Genomic DNA, 13,582 nt, shown 5'->3' on the forward strand with positions numbered 1-13,582 from the left:
GTTCACCTTCTCCACGCGAACCCCCAGTACGCCTACGTGGCGTACCCCGACGGCCGACAGGACACGGTCTCCCTGCGGGACCTGGCGCCCGCCGGCAACACACACACCCCTCCGACACCGATCATCCCCTCCCTACCACCGGCGCACCCCGCGACCGCCCCCCTTCCCGGGAGGATCGGTCCTTTTCCCGTGCCCGCCCAGGAGTGAAACAGGAACGAACACCGAAACGCTCCCGGAGACGACAACGCCTGAACAAGCACCTGCACCACCACCGGGGCTGAGGCGATCGACGAGGAAGACCAGACCGCCCGCTCGACTCGTGGCATCGGCGTGACACCAAAAATGTTGTTGGACTGTAACAAAAAAACTTTTCTCTTACTAATATTGTAAATAGTTTCACAAACCTTGTACATAGCCCAGTGTAGGGCTAAAACTGTAGTAACATGCCCGAAATTTTCCTCCCAGGACCAGCCTTGTAAACCCCTACCACCATGCGAACCACCACCACCCCGCTGGGTTCCTTTTTAACAAGGGGTGAATGTGGTGGTAGGTATTAGGGGTCATGTGGGACTGTGAAGCCGTGGTGCTATTGGCTGACAGATCCCGGGTCCTGGTTGGCTGTTGACTCCTGGCTCCGCCCTGAAGGTGGAGTATAAGAACCCGAGCTTCTCCCCGCCGCTTCATTCTGTTGCTGAACTGCTGGGGACAAGTCTCGCTTAATAAAGCCTCATCGACTTCATCACTACTCGTCTCTCTCGTAAGTCATTGTGCGCTACAACCCCAACATGATCCGCCTCCGGGTGATCAGCGAGGCGAAGGCTAAAACATCTGCCTCCGCACCCACTTCCAACCCCAGCCGATCCGATACCCCAAATGTGGCCTCCAGAGGACCCGGCTCAAGCCTCACATATACCGCCTTCGAAATTACCCTGCACACCTCCCTCCAATACCCCTCCAGCTTTGGACAGGACCAAAACATATGAATGTGGTTTGCGGGGGCCCCCCTCCGCAATGTTCACAAACATCCTCTACCCCCTCAAAGAGTCGGCTCACCCTCGCCTTTGTGAGGTGCACCTTCAGCTGCATCAGCCCCAACCTTGCGCACAAACTTGAGGCATTTACCCTCTGGCGCACCTCACACCACAACCCCTCCTCCATGCTCTTTCCCAACTCTTCCTCCCACTTTGCCTTGATCCCCTCTAGCGGTGCCTTTTGTCCCAGAATGGCCTCATAAATGGCCGACATCACCCTCTTCTCCACTCCCCCTGCCATTAGCACCTCCTCCAACACTGTGGAGGCTGGCGCCATGGGAAAGCTCTGTATCTCCTTAGCGAAATCTCGGACTTGCATTGACCTCAACATTTCCCCCTGGCCCAACCCATATTTCTCCCCCAGCTCCTTCAATCCCGCAAACCGGCCCCCAGAAACAAATCCTTTCGTGCCCTAACGCCCTTCTCCTCCCATCTCCCAAGCTCCCATCCCACTTCCCTGGCTCAGATCTGTGATTCCCCCGAATCGGCATTTCCCTTGACCCCGCCCCCAGCCTAAAGTGCTGCTGCAACTGCCCCCAGATTTTTAACGTCGCTCCTACTACCGGACTCCCTGAGTATTTGCCCAAAGCCATCGGGTGTGGCGCTGTTGCCAACACCCTCAGCTCTGACCCCCTACACAGACACTCCTCCATTCTAACACACTGGGAGTACTCTCCTCTAACCCAGCTCCCCACCCTCTCCACGTTCGCCGCCCAGTAATAATATAGTAAATTCGGAAGACCCAACCCCCCTGACTGCTGTCCTCTCTGCAGCAGCACCTTCCTAATCCTGCCCCCCCCCCCCCCCCCCCACCCCCCATATAAACGAGGCAATCATCTTTTCAACCTCCCTGAAAAATGCCTTTGGCAGTAAGATCGGCAGGCACTGCAAAATAAACAAGAATCATGGCAACACATTCATTTTAATTACCTGCACCCGACCTGCCAGCGACAGAAGGAGACCATCCACCCTGCCAGATCCGCTTTCGCCCTCCCCACCAGACTAGTAATGTTATACCTACGGAGCCCCCTCCCCCCCCCGCAATCCCGTGCCACCTGCATCCCTATGGAATGAAGCCTTTACAAATCTAAGTCTAGTCAGCTGAAATTTGTTTGAAGGTGTTGAGTCGTTCCTGTTCTTAAATGTAGTCTTTTGCAATCTCCCAATATTGATCCCTAAATCAACCATGACCCCTTGTGACACCTGAATAAATTGATCCAGTGCAATAATCTGGGAATCTGTCAATGTCCTGGTTAAACCACGCAATAGTTTGTGTTGGCCACAGGGGGGCACCAGAGCTGTGTGATTCAGATCTGACGAATGACAGTTGCCGTACCAATGTCACGAAGACGGGCAGGATTCGCCGAGCCTCTGCGCCGATATCACGTCGGCGCGGGGGCAGAGAATGGGGTCTCAGACCCGCGGTGCTGGGACGCGATTTTACGCAGACCGGAGAATTGCCGCCAGCCGCATGGGTGATGCGTTGCCGGTCGGGGGCCTGTGGAAAGAGACCCCCGCGGCGATTCTCCGCGGTCGACCGGCCGACTTCCGCTGGTGTGGTTCCAACCTGGTTCCACCCGGCGGGAGCTCGGACTCGCGGCCGCGCTGTCCGTCCTGGTGGGGGGCATCAGACTCCGAGCGGGACCTCCATGACGGACAGGCCCGCGATCGGGGCTACCGATCAGCGGGCGCGCGCGATCCGCGGAGGGCCCATCCGCACTGGCCCGCTGTGCGGCTCCGCCATGTTGCGCAGGGGCCGGTGCGAAAGCAGCCGCCGCGCGCAGGCGCAGACCCGCGGCCGGAGGTGCAGGGCCCTGTATCAACAGCAGGGGCTGCGCGGCGCTCGCCGGGGCTCTGCTATCACTCTTAAAACCGGAGAATCACTCCCGCCTTTTTGATAAAACTCTGGAGTGAATCACGCCAGTTTTCCGGCGGGCGTGGGGATATATCCCCATTTTCGGAGAATCCCGGCCGTGAATTTTCATACGACCTTTCATGAACTTGGGAAGTCCAAAAGCATTTAACAGCCAATGAGGGGCTTTTGGATGGTAGTTACTTTTGCAGTTATATATTCGTAGCCAACGTGTGTACAGCATCTCTCACAAACAGCAAACCAACAGCAACTTGGACTTCTGTAGCCTCATTTACTGAATTAAACATTCCAAGGCAATGGCAGCAGCTTTGTCAGGCAAAATTAGAAACCAAGTGACACAAGGAGATATTAGTGCTGCAATAAACGTGGCCGTGGGTTTGGGTAAAGAAGTGGGTCTTCAGGTGCGGTTTAAAGGAAGAGAGATGGAAAGAATTGGGGTGAGGATCCAACAGCTTTGGACCCAAGCAGCTGAAGGCACTTTTACCAATGGTAGAACATGCAAATTGTCATTATTGAGGGAGAGCTGCTCTGTCAGAGGGACAGTACTGAGGGAGTGCTGCACTGTCAGAGGGTCAGTACGGAGGGAGCGCTGCACTGTCAGAGGGTCAGTACTGAGGTAGTGCAGCACTGTCAGAGGGTCAGTACTGAGGGAGCGCTGCACTGTCAGAGGGACAGTACTGAGGGAGTGCTGCACTGTCAGAGGGTCAGTACGGAGGGAGCGCTGCACTGTCAGAGGGTCAGTACGGAGGGAGTGCAGCACTGTCAGAGGGTCAGTACTGAGGGAGTGCTGCACTGTCAGAGGGACAGTACTGAGGGAGTGCTGCACTGTCAGAGGGTCAGTACTGAGGGAGTGCAGCACTGTCAGAGGGTCAGTACTGAGGGAATGCTGCACTGTTTGAAGGTCAGTGCTGAGGGAGTGCTGCACTGTCAGAGGATCAGTACTGAGGGAGTGCCACACTGTCAGAGGGTCAGTACTGAGGGAGTGCTGCACTGTCAGAGGGTCAGTACTGAGGGAGGGCTGCACTGTCAGAGGGTCAGTACTGAGGGAGTGCTGCACTGTCAGAGGGACAGTACTGAGGGAGTGCTGCACTGTCAGAGAGTCAGTACTTAGGGAGTGCTGCTCTGTCAGAGGGTCAATACTTAGGGAGTGCTGCACTGTCAGAGGGTCAGTACTGAGGGAGTGCTGCACTGTCAGAGAGTCAGTACTTAGGGAGTGCTGCTCTGTCAGAGGGTCAATACTTAGGGAGTGCTGCACTGTCAGAGGGTCAGTACTGAGGGAGTGCTGCACTGTCAGAGGGTCAGTACTGAGGGAGTGCTGCACTGTCAGAGAGTCAGTACTTAGGGAGTGCTGCTCTGTCAGAGGGTCAATACTTAGGGAGTGCTGCACTGTCAGAGGGTCAGTACTGAGGGAGTGCTGCACTGTCAGAGGGTCAGTACTGAGGGAGTGCTGCACTGTCAGAGAGTCAGTACTTAGGGAGTGCTGCTCTGTCAGAGGGTCAATACTTAGGGAGTGCTGCACTGTCAGAGGGTCAGTACTGAGGGAGTGCTGCACTGTCAGAGGGACAGTACTGAGGGAATGCTGCACTGTTTGAAGGTCAGTGCTGAGGGAGTGCTGCACTGTCAGAGGATCAGTACTGAGGGAGTGCCACACTGTCAGAGGGTCAGTACTGAGGGAGTGCTGCACTGTCAGAGGGTCAGTACTGAGGGAGGGCTGCACTGTCTGAGGGTCAGTACTGAGGGAGTGCTGCACTGTCAGAGGGTCAGTACTGAGGGAGGGCTGCACAGTCTGAGGGTCAGTACTGAGGGAGTGCTACACTGTCAGAGGGTCAGTACTGAGGGAGAGCTGCTCTGTCAGAGGGTCAGTGCTGAGGGAGTGCTGCACTGTCAGAGGGTCAGTACTGAGGGAGTGCCACACTGTCAGAGGGTCAGTACTGAGGGAGTTCTTCACTGTCAGAGGGCCAGTGCTGAGGGAGAGCTGCTCTGTCAGAGGGTCAGTGCTGAGGGAGTGCTGCGCTGTCAGAGGGTCAGTACTGAGGGAATGCTGCACTGTCAGAGGGTCAGTACTGAGGGAGTGCTGCACTGTCAGAGGGTCAGTACTGAGGGAGTGCTGCACTGTCAGAGGGTCAGTACTTAGGGAGTGCTGCTCTGTCAGAGGGTCAATACTTAGGGAGTGCTGCACTGTCAGAGGGTCAGTACTGAGGGAGTGCTGCACTGTTTGAGGGTCAGTACTGAGGGAGTGCTGCACTGTCAGATTGTCAGAACTGAGGGAGTGCTGCACTGTCAGAGGGTCAGTATTGAGGGAGTGCTGCACTGTCAGAGCGTCAGTGCTGAGGAAGTTCTGCACTGTCAGAGGTCCAGTACTGAGGGAGTTCTTCAATGTCAGAGGGTCAGTACTGAGGGAGTGCTGCATTGTCAGAGGGTCAGTACTGAGGGAGCGCTGCACTGTCAGAGGGACAGTACTGAGGGAGTGCTGCACTGTCAGAGGGTCAGTACGGAGGGAGCGCTGCACTGTCAGAGGGTCAGTACTGAGGGAGTGCAGCACTGTCAGAGGGTCAGTACGGAGGGAGCGCTGCACTGTCAGAGGGTCAGTACTGAGGGAGTGCAGCACTGTCAGAGGGTCAGTACTGAGGGAGTGCTGCACTGTCAGAGGGACAGTACTGAGGGAGTGCTGCACTGTCAGAGGGTCAGTACTGAGGGAGTGCTGCACTGTCAGAGGGTCAGTACTGAGGGAGTGCTGCACTGTCAGAGAGTCAGTACTTAGGGAGTGCTGCTCTGTCAGAGGGTCAATACTTAGGGAGTGCTGCACTGTCAGAGGGTCAGTACTGAGGGAGTGCTGCACTGTCAGAGGGACAGTACTGAGGGAACGCTGCACTGTCAGAGGGTCAGTACTGAGGGAGTGCTGCACTGTCAGAGGGACAGTACTGAGGGAATGCTGCACTGTTTGAAGGTCAGTGCTGAGGGAGTGCTGCACTGTCAGAGGATCAGTACTGAGGGAGTGCCACACTGTCAGAGGGTCAGTACTGAGGGAGTGCTGCACTGTCAGAGGGTCAGTACTGAGGGAGGGCTGCACTGTCAGAGGGTCAGTACTGAGGGAGTGCTGCACTGTCAGAGGGACAGTACTGAGGGAGTGCTGCACTGTCAGAGAGTCAGTACTTAGGGAGTGCTGCTCTGTCAGAGGGTCAATACTTAGGGAGTGCTGCACTGTCAGAGGGTCAGTACTGAGGGAGTGCTGCACTGTCAGAGAGTCAGTACTTAGGGAGTGCTGCTCTGTCAGAGGGTCAATACTTAGGGAGTGCTGCACTGTCAGAGGGTCAGTACTGAGGGAGTGCTGCACTGTCAGAGGGTCAGTACTGAGGGAGTGCTGCACTGTCAGAGAGTCAGTACTTAGGGAGTGCTGCTCTGTCAGAGGGTCAATACTTAGGGAGTGCTGCACTGTCAGAGGGTCAGTACTGAGGGAGTGCTGCACTGTCAGAGGGTCAGTACTGAGGGAGTGCTGCACTGTCAGAGAGTCAGTACTTAGGGAGTGCTGCTCTGTCAGAGGGTCAATACTTAGGGAGTGCTGCACTGTCAGAGGGTCAGTACTGAGGGAGTGCTGCACTGTCAGAGGGACAGTACTGAGGGAATGCTGCACTGTTTGAAGGTCAGTGCTGAGGGAGTGCTGCACTGTCAGAGGATCAGTACTGAGGGAGTGTCACACTGTCAGAGGGTCAGTACTGAGGGAGTGCTGCACTGTCAGAGGGTCAGTACTGAGGGAGGGCTGCACTGTCTGAGGGTCAGTACTGAGGGAGTGCTGCACTGTCAGAGGGTCAGTACTGAGGGAGTGCTACACTGTCAGAGGGTCAGTACTGAGGGAGTGCTGCACTGTCAGAGGGACAGTACTGAGGGAGTGCTGCACTGTTTGAAGGTCAGTGCTGAGGGAGTGCTGCACTGTCAGAGGGTCAGTACTGAGGGAGTGCCACACTGTCAGAGGGTCAGTACTGAGGGAGTTCTTCACTGTCAGAGGGCCAGTGCTGAGGGAGAGCTGCTCTGTCAGAGGGTCAGTGCTGAGGGAGTGCTGCGCTGTCAGAGGGTCAGTACTGAGGGAATGCTGCACTGTCAGAGGGTCAGTACTGAGGGAGTTCTGCACTGTCAGAGGTCCAGTACTGAGGGAGTTCTTCAATGTCAGAGGGTCAGTACTGAGGGAGTGCTGCATTGTCAGAGGGTCAGTACTGAGGGAGCGCTGCACCGTCAAAGAGGCAGTACTGAGACAGTGCTAAATTGTCAGAGGGACAGTACTGAGGCAGTGCTAAACTGTCAGAGGGTCAGTACTGTGGGAGCGTTGCACTGTCAGAGGGGCGGAAGGTGAATACTTGCATTCTTACTACACCTTTCATGACCTTAGGATAGCTGAAAGTATTTTATAGCCAATGAAGTACTTTTGAAGTGTAGTCACTGTTATAATGTGGAAAACGCAGGAGTCTATTTGTATACAGAGATTCCACAAACAGAAATGTGATAATAACCTTATATTCCTTAAGGAACACCATTAAAATTGAATAAGTATTGACAAACACACCAGGAGAACTCCGCGGCTCCTCTTGGAAATAACGCTCTAGAATGTTTTACATTGATCTGCGAGTGCAGATAGGATTTTGCTCTAATATATGATTTAAAAGACAGGACTTCCCAATAGTGCAACATTACCCCAATGTGCAGTACTGAGCCTCCAACAGTGTGGAACCCCTGGAGTACTGACGCTCTCACAGTGCAGCACTCCTTCAATACTGCTTCTCTAGGGTAGCACTGGAAGTGTCAGTTTGGAGTATAGGTTCAGGTCTCTGGAATCAGTTTCTAGAGTCCATCAAGAACCCAGGACCTTCTGATTCAAGAAGCAAAATTGTTACCCAATGAGCCAAGGCTTAAAATCAAGTAATAATAATCAAAACTGTGGGACTGATCCTGGGTTTGACCTGCTCCATGCAGGGTCTTGCAGACTCTCACTCAAACTGGTGAAACGATCAATACAAGTGGTCTCGGCATCTCTGTGCTGAAAGAGGAGATAGCAGTTTTGACTATTGAAGTGTATTCCTCAATTCCAATGTGAAGGTCAAAATCAAAGGAGAAGGTTAGTAATTGGAAGCGGCCATTCAGTCCTTCCGACCGTGAGGTAACTTTTCTGGTCAGGCCCGCTGCAGGAATCGACACGGGCAGGATGGATAATTGAGCCTGGAAATTTGTACCCTGCATCTCCACTCAATGTTTTTTTTCTTTATCCTCTAATGGGACTTGGATGTTGTTGGCAAAGTCAGCATCAGAAGCCCATCCCTACTAGCCCATGAAATAAATGCCTTCAGAGGGCACTTAAGAGTCAACCGTATTTTTGTTGGTCTGGAGTTACATGTCGGCCCAACCACTCAAGGAGCTTGACACTGTCAAGGACAAAGCAGCCCTACTTGATTGGCACCCCTTCCACCAGGGGCTGGTTTAGCACACTGGGTTAACTAGCTGGCTTTTAAAGCAGACCAAGGCAGGCCAGCAGCACGGTTCAATTCCCGTACCAGCCTCCCTGAACAGGTGCCGGAATGTGGTGACTAGGGGCTTTCCACAGTAACTTCATTTGAAGCCTACTTGTGACAATAAGCGATTTTCATTTCATTTCATTCTTTTGAACATTCACTCCCTCCGCCACTGGCGTACAGTAGCAGCACTGTGTACCATCTTCAAGATGCACTGCATGAACTCACCAAGATTCCTGAAGATAGCACCTTCCCAACCCACGGCCATCTAGAAGAACAAGGGGCGCGATTCTCCGACCCCCCACCGGGTCGGAGAATCGCCGGGGGCTGGCGTGAATCCCGCCCCCACCGTGTCCCGAATTCTCCGCAACCAGAGATTCAGCGGGCCCACCCTCGGCGATTCTCCGGCCCGCGATGGGCCGAAGTCCCGCCGCTGTCAACCCTCTCCAGCCGGCGTGGATTAAACCACATACCTTACCGGCGGGAGCAAGCAGCGCGGGCGGGCTCTGGGGTCCTGGGGGGGCGGAGTGATCTGGCCCCAGGGGGTGTCCCCACGGTGGCCTGGCCCGCGATCGTGGCCCACCGATCGGCGTGCGGGCCTGTGCCGTGGGGGCACTCTTTTACTTCAGCCTTCGCCATGGTCTTCACTATGGCGGAGGCGGAAGAGACCCCCTCTCCTGCGCATGCACGGGGATTCCGTGAGTGGCCACTGACGCTCCCGCGCATGCGTCGCCCGGTGAAGTCCTTTCGGCGCCGGCTGGCGTGGCGCCAAAGGCCTTTCCCGCCAGCCTGCGGGGCGGAAACCACTCTGGCGCGGGCCTAGCCCCTCAAGGTGAGGGCTTGGCACCTAAAGGTTCGGAGAATTCCGCACCTTTGGGGCGGCCCGACGCCGGACTGATCCGCGCCGTTTTTGGCGCCGGGTAGCGGACATCGCGCCAGTTTGCAGAAAATCACGCCCCAAACCTGGAAACCCCACCACCTGGAGGTTCCCCGCCAAGTCACTCACCACCCAGACTCGGAAATATATCGCCATTCCTTCACTGCGGCTGGGTCAAAATCCTGGAATACCCTCCCTAGCACTGTGGGTGTACCTACACCTCAGGGACTGCAGCAGTTGAAGAAGGCAGCGCGCCACCACCTTCTCAAGGTCAACTAGGGGTGGGTAAGGGCAGCATGGTGGCGCATGTGGTTAGCACTGCTGACTCACGGCGCTGAGGTCCCAGATTCGATCCCAGACCCGGGTCACTGTCCGTGTGGAGTTTGCACATTCTCCCCGTGTTTGCGTTGGTTTCATCATAGATTATCATAGAATTTACAGTGCAGAAGGAGGCCATTCGGCCCATCGAGTCTGTACCGGCTCTTGGAAAGAGCACCCTACCCAAGCCCACACCTCCACCCTATCCCCATAACCCAGTAACCCCACCCAACACTAAGGGCAGTTTTGGACACTAAGGGCAATTTATCATGGCCAATCCACCTAACCCGCACATACTTGGACTGTGGGAGGAAACCGGAGCACCCGGAGGAAACCCACGCAGACATGGGGAGGATGTGCAGACTCCACACAGACTGTGACCCAAGCCGGGAATCGAACCTGGGACCCTGGGGCTGTGAAGCAATTGCGCTATCCACAATGCTACCGTTCGACCCCACAACCCAAAGATGTGCAGGGTAGGTGGATTGGCACAGCTAAATTGCCCCTTAATTGGAAAAAATGAATTGGGTAACTCTAAAAAAATTTTAAAAGCTAATGATGGGTAACAAATTCTGACCTAACCAGCGAGGCCCTCATCCCGCAACTTAATTTTAAAACACAGGTGAGGGCCGCAGATTTCCTTCCTGAAAGGACACAACTGAACCAGGGCCGGGATTCTCCGCTATCCGGCGGGCAGGCCGTACCGACGCCGAGGAGTGGCGTGAACCACTCCAGCGTCGGCCGGCCGGGAGGTGCAGAATCCGCCGCATCTTTAGGGGCTAGGCCGGCGGCGATGAGCTTGGCGCCGCGCCAACCGGCACCGAAGGGCCTCCGCCGGCCGTCACGAGTTGGCGCATGCGCGGGAGCGCCAGCATGTTCTGGTGCGATCCCAGCACATGCGAAGGGGGATTCTTCCCACGCAGGCCATGGCGGACCGTTACAGCGGCCAGCGCGGAGGTAAAGAGTGCCCCCAGGGCACAGGCCCGCCCGCAGATCGGTGGTCCCCGATCACTGGCCAGGCCACCGTGGGGGCCCCCCCCGGGCCAGATCCCACTGCGCGCGCCCCCCCCCCCCCCCCCCCGAGGACTCCGCAGGTCGCCCGCAGAGTCAGGTCCCATCGGTAAGGACCTTGTTTGATTTACGCCGGCGGGACTGACCGAAAACGGGCGGCCACTCGGCCCATCGCGGAGCAAAGAATCATCGGGGGGGGGGGGGGGGGGCACTGCCAACTGCACTCCACCAGCGCAACACGATTCCCGACCCCGCCGAAAAACCGTCGCCGGAGAATCCGGCAGCCGGCGTCGGGACGGGATTCATGCCGCCCCCCCGGCAGGGGTCGGAGAATCCCGCCCAAGGTGTTTTTTTAAAGAACAACAATCAATAGTTGTTGCCATAACCACTGCTGAGATTAGCTTTCAATTCCAGATTTTACTAATTGAATCTAAATTCGGGAAGCACTTGGCACAAAGTGGAAATCTAGAACTCTCTCCCTCAAAACATTATTCAGGTTGGGAATTAATTGAAAATTTTCAAACGGAGACCGATGGGTGTTTGTTGAGTAAGGTTACTGAGAGTTAAGGATCCAAAGCGGGTAAATGGAGTTCAGATACAGATGTGCTGTGATCTAACCAAATGGCAGAATAGGCTGGAGGGGCTGAATGGCTTCCTCCTGGTCTTGCGTTTCATGGGCTGACCTGTATCTAAACTCCATTCACCTGCCCAAGATTTGAACTGAGAGATACTCTGCACATGAACCTAAACCTTGATAAAGCTCTGGTTCGGCCTCAGCTGGGAGTTATTGTGGATGGCGTTAGGAGGGAGGGCAAGGCCATGGAGAGGGAGCAGAGATTGACTGGGAAGGTACCAGGGATGAGGGAACTCAGCTCATGTGAAGAGAAACCGTGCAGTCTTTTCCTTAGAGCACAAACGCTTTAATAGAGGGTGTTCAAAACCATGAGCTGTTTGGGTAGAGTGAATAAGGAGAAACTGTTTCCAGTGGCAGGAGGGTCAGAGGACCCACACTGTGATCTGCGATGCGCTCCCTTTAAGTGGGAGCCGATTGAATAATAAATTTCAAAAGGAAATTGGATAACTATTCGAAGGGGAAACATTTGCAGGGCTGTGGGAAAAGAGTAGAGCAAAAGAACAAAGAACATTACAGCACAAGAACAGGCCTTTCGGCCCTCCAGGCCAATGCTTATTGCCCAAACGATCTCTATCCCTCCATTCCTCGCCTGTTCATGTGCCTATCATGCCTGCCTCCTCCACCTCCACTGGCAGCGCAGTCCAGGCACCCACCACCCTCTGCGTGAAAAACTTTCCCCGCACATCTCCCCTAAACTTTCCCCCTCTCACCTTGAACCTGTGCCCCCTTGTAATCGAGTCTTCCACCCTGGGAAAAAGCTTCTGACTATTCACCCTGTCTACACCTCTCAATTTTCTAGATCTCAATCAGGTCTCCCCTCAGCTTCTGGCTTTCCAACAAAAACAATCCGTTTATTTAACCTCGCCTCATAGTTAACACCCTCCAGACCAGGTAACATCCTGGTAAACCTTCTTTGCACTCTCTCCAAAGCATCCACGCCCTTCTGGTAGTGCGGCAACCAGAACTGCCTGCAATATTCCAAATGTGGCCCAACTAAAGTTTTATACAACTGTAACATGACCTGCCAAATCTTGTACTCAATTCCCCGGCTGATGAAGGCACGCATACCTTATGTCAATGCTCCTGAGGGTTCTGCCACTTACTGTATAATTCACACCTGAATTTGATCTTCCAAAATGCATCATCTCGCATTTGTCTAGATGGAACTCCATCTGCTATTTGTCTGCCCAACTCTCCAATCTATCTATATTCTGCTTTATGATCTGACAGTGCCCTTCACTATATGCAGCTCCACCTATCTTAGTGTCATCTGCAAACTTGTTAGTCAGACCATTTACATTTTCCTCCAGATTATTTATATATATATTACAAATAACAATGGTCCCAGCACTGATCTCTGTGGAACACCACTAGTTACAGATCTCCATTTTGAAAAACTCCCTTCCACTGTTACTTTCTGTCTCCTGTTGCCAAGCCAGTTCTTTATCCATCCAGCTAGCACACCCCGAATCCCATGTGACTTAACTTTTGTACCAGTCTGCCATGAGGGACCTTACCAAACACCTTACTAAAATCCATGTAGATGACATCCACAGCCTTTCCCTCATCAATTAGTTTTGTCACCTCCTCAAAAAGCTCTCATCAAGTTGGTAAGACATGACCTTCCCCGCACAAAACCATGTTGCCTATCAGTAACAAGTCCACTCACTTCCAAATGTGAACAAATCCTGTCCCTCAGTATCTTCTCGAACAGCTTCCCTACCACTGACATCAGGCTCACCGGCCTATAATTACCTGGATTATCCCTGCTTCCCTGCTTAAGCAAAGGGACAACATTGGCCATTCTCCAGTCCTTTGGAACCTTGCCTGTGGTCAAAGATGGCGCAAATATATCTGTTAAGGCCCCAGCTATTTCCTCTCTTGCCTCCCACGGTTACCTGGGATATAACCCATCCGGCCCAGGGGACTTGTCTACCTTAATGCATTAAGATATCTGACTCTTCCTCCTTCATTATGCTGACATGTCCTAGAGTATTTACACACCCATCCCTAACCTCAACATCCGTCATGTCCCTCTCCTTGGTGAATACCGCTGCCAAGTACTCATGAAGGATCTCAGCCACTTCCTCTTGACTCCACACATAACTTCCCTCCTTTGTCCTTGAGTGGACCTACTCTTTCCCTAGCTACACTCTTGCTCCTTATTTATGTATAAAAGGCCATGGGATTTTCCTTGACCTTGCTTGCCAATGACATTTCATTGGCCTCTGTTAGCCCTCTTAACTCCCTGTTTGGATAGGTCGAGTGTGACTAATTGTACAGCCCTTTCAAAATATGGTATGGACATGATGGACCAAATGGCCTCCTTCTGCAGTGTATGAT

At 53.9% G+C, this 13,582-nt stretch overlaps 1 protein-coding gene across 5 annotated transcripts in view; it reads right to left on the bottom strand.

Annotated features, from left to right (window-relative positions):
* Positions 1-13,582, bottom strand: part of LOC140384436 (ras association domain-containing protein 8-like) — a 165,153-nt gene that overhangs the window by 11,296 nt on the left and 140,275 nt on the right. The gene's annotated exons all lie outside the window — the stretch shown is intronic.

The sequence above is a fragment of the Scyliorhinus torazame genome, chromosome 10, assembly GCF_047496885.1.
Source record: "Scyliorhinus torazame isolate Kashiwa2021f chromosome 10, sScyTor2.1, whole genome shotgun sequence".
Taxonomy (NCBI): domain Eukaryota; kingdom Metazoa; phylum Chordata; class Chondrichthyes; order Carcharhiniformes; family Scyliorhinidae; genus Scyliorhinus; species Scyliorhinus torazame.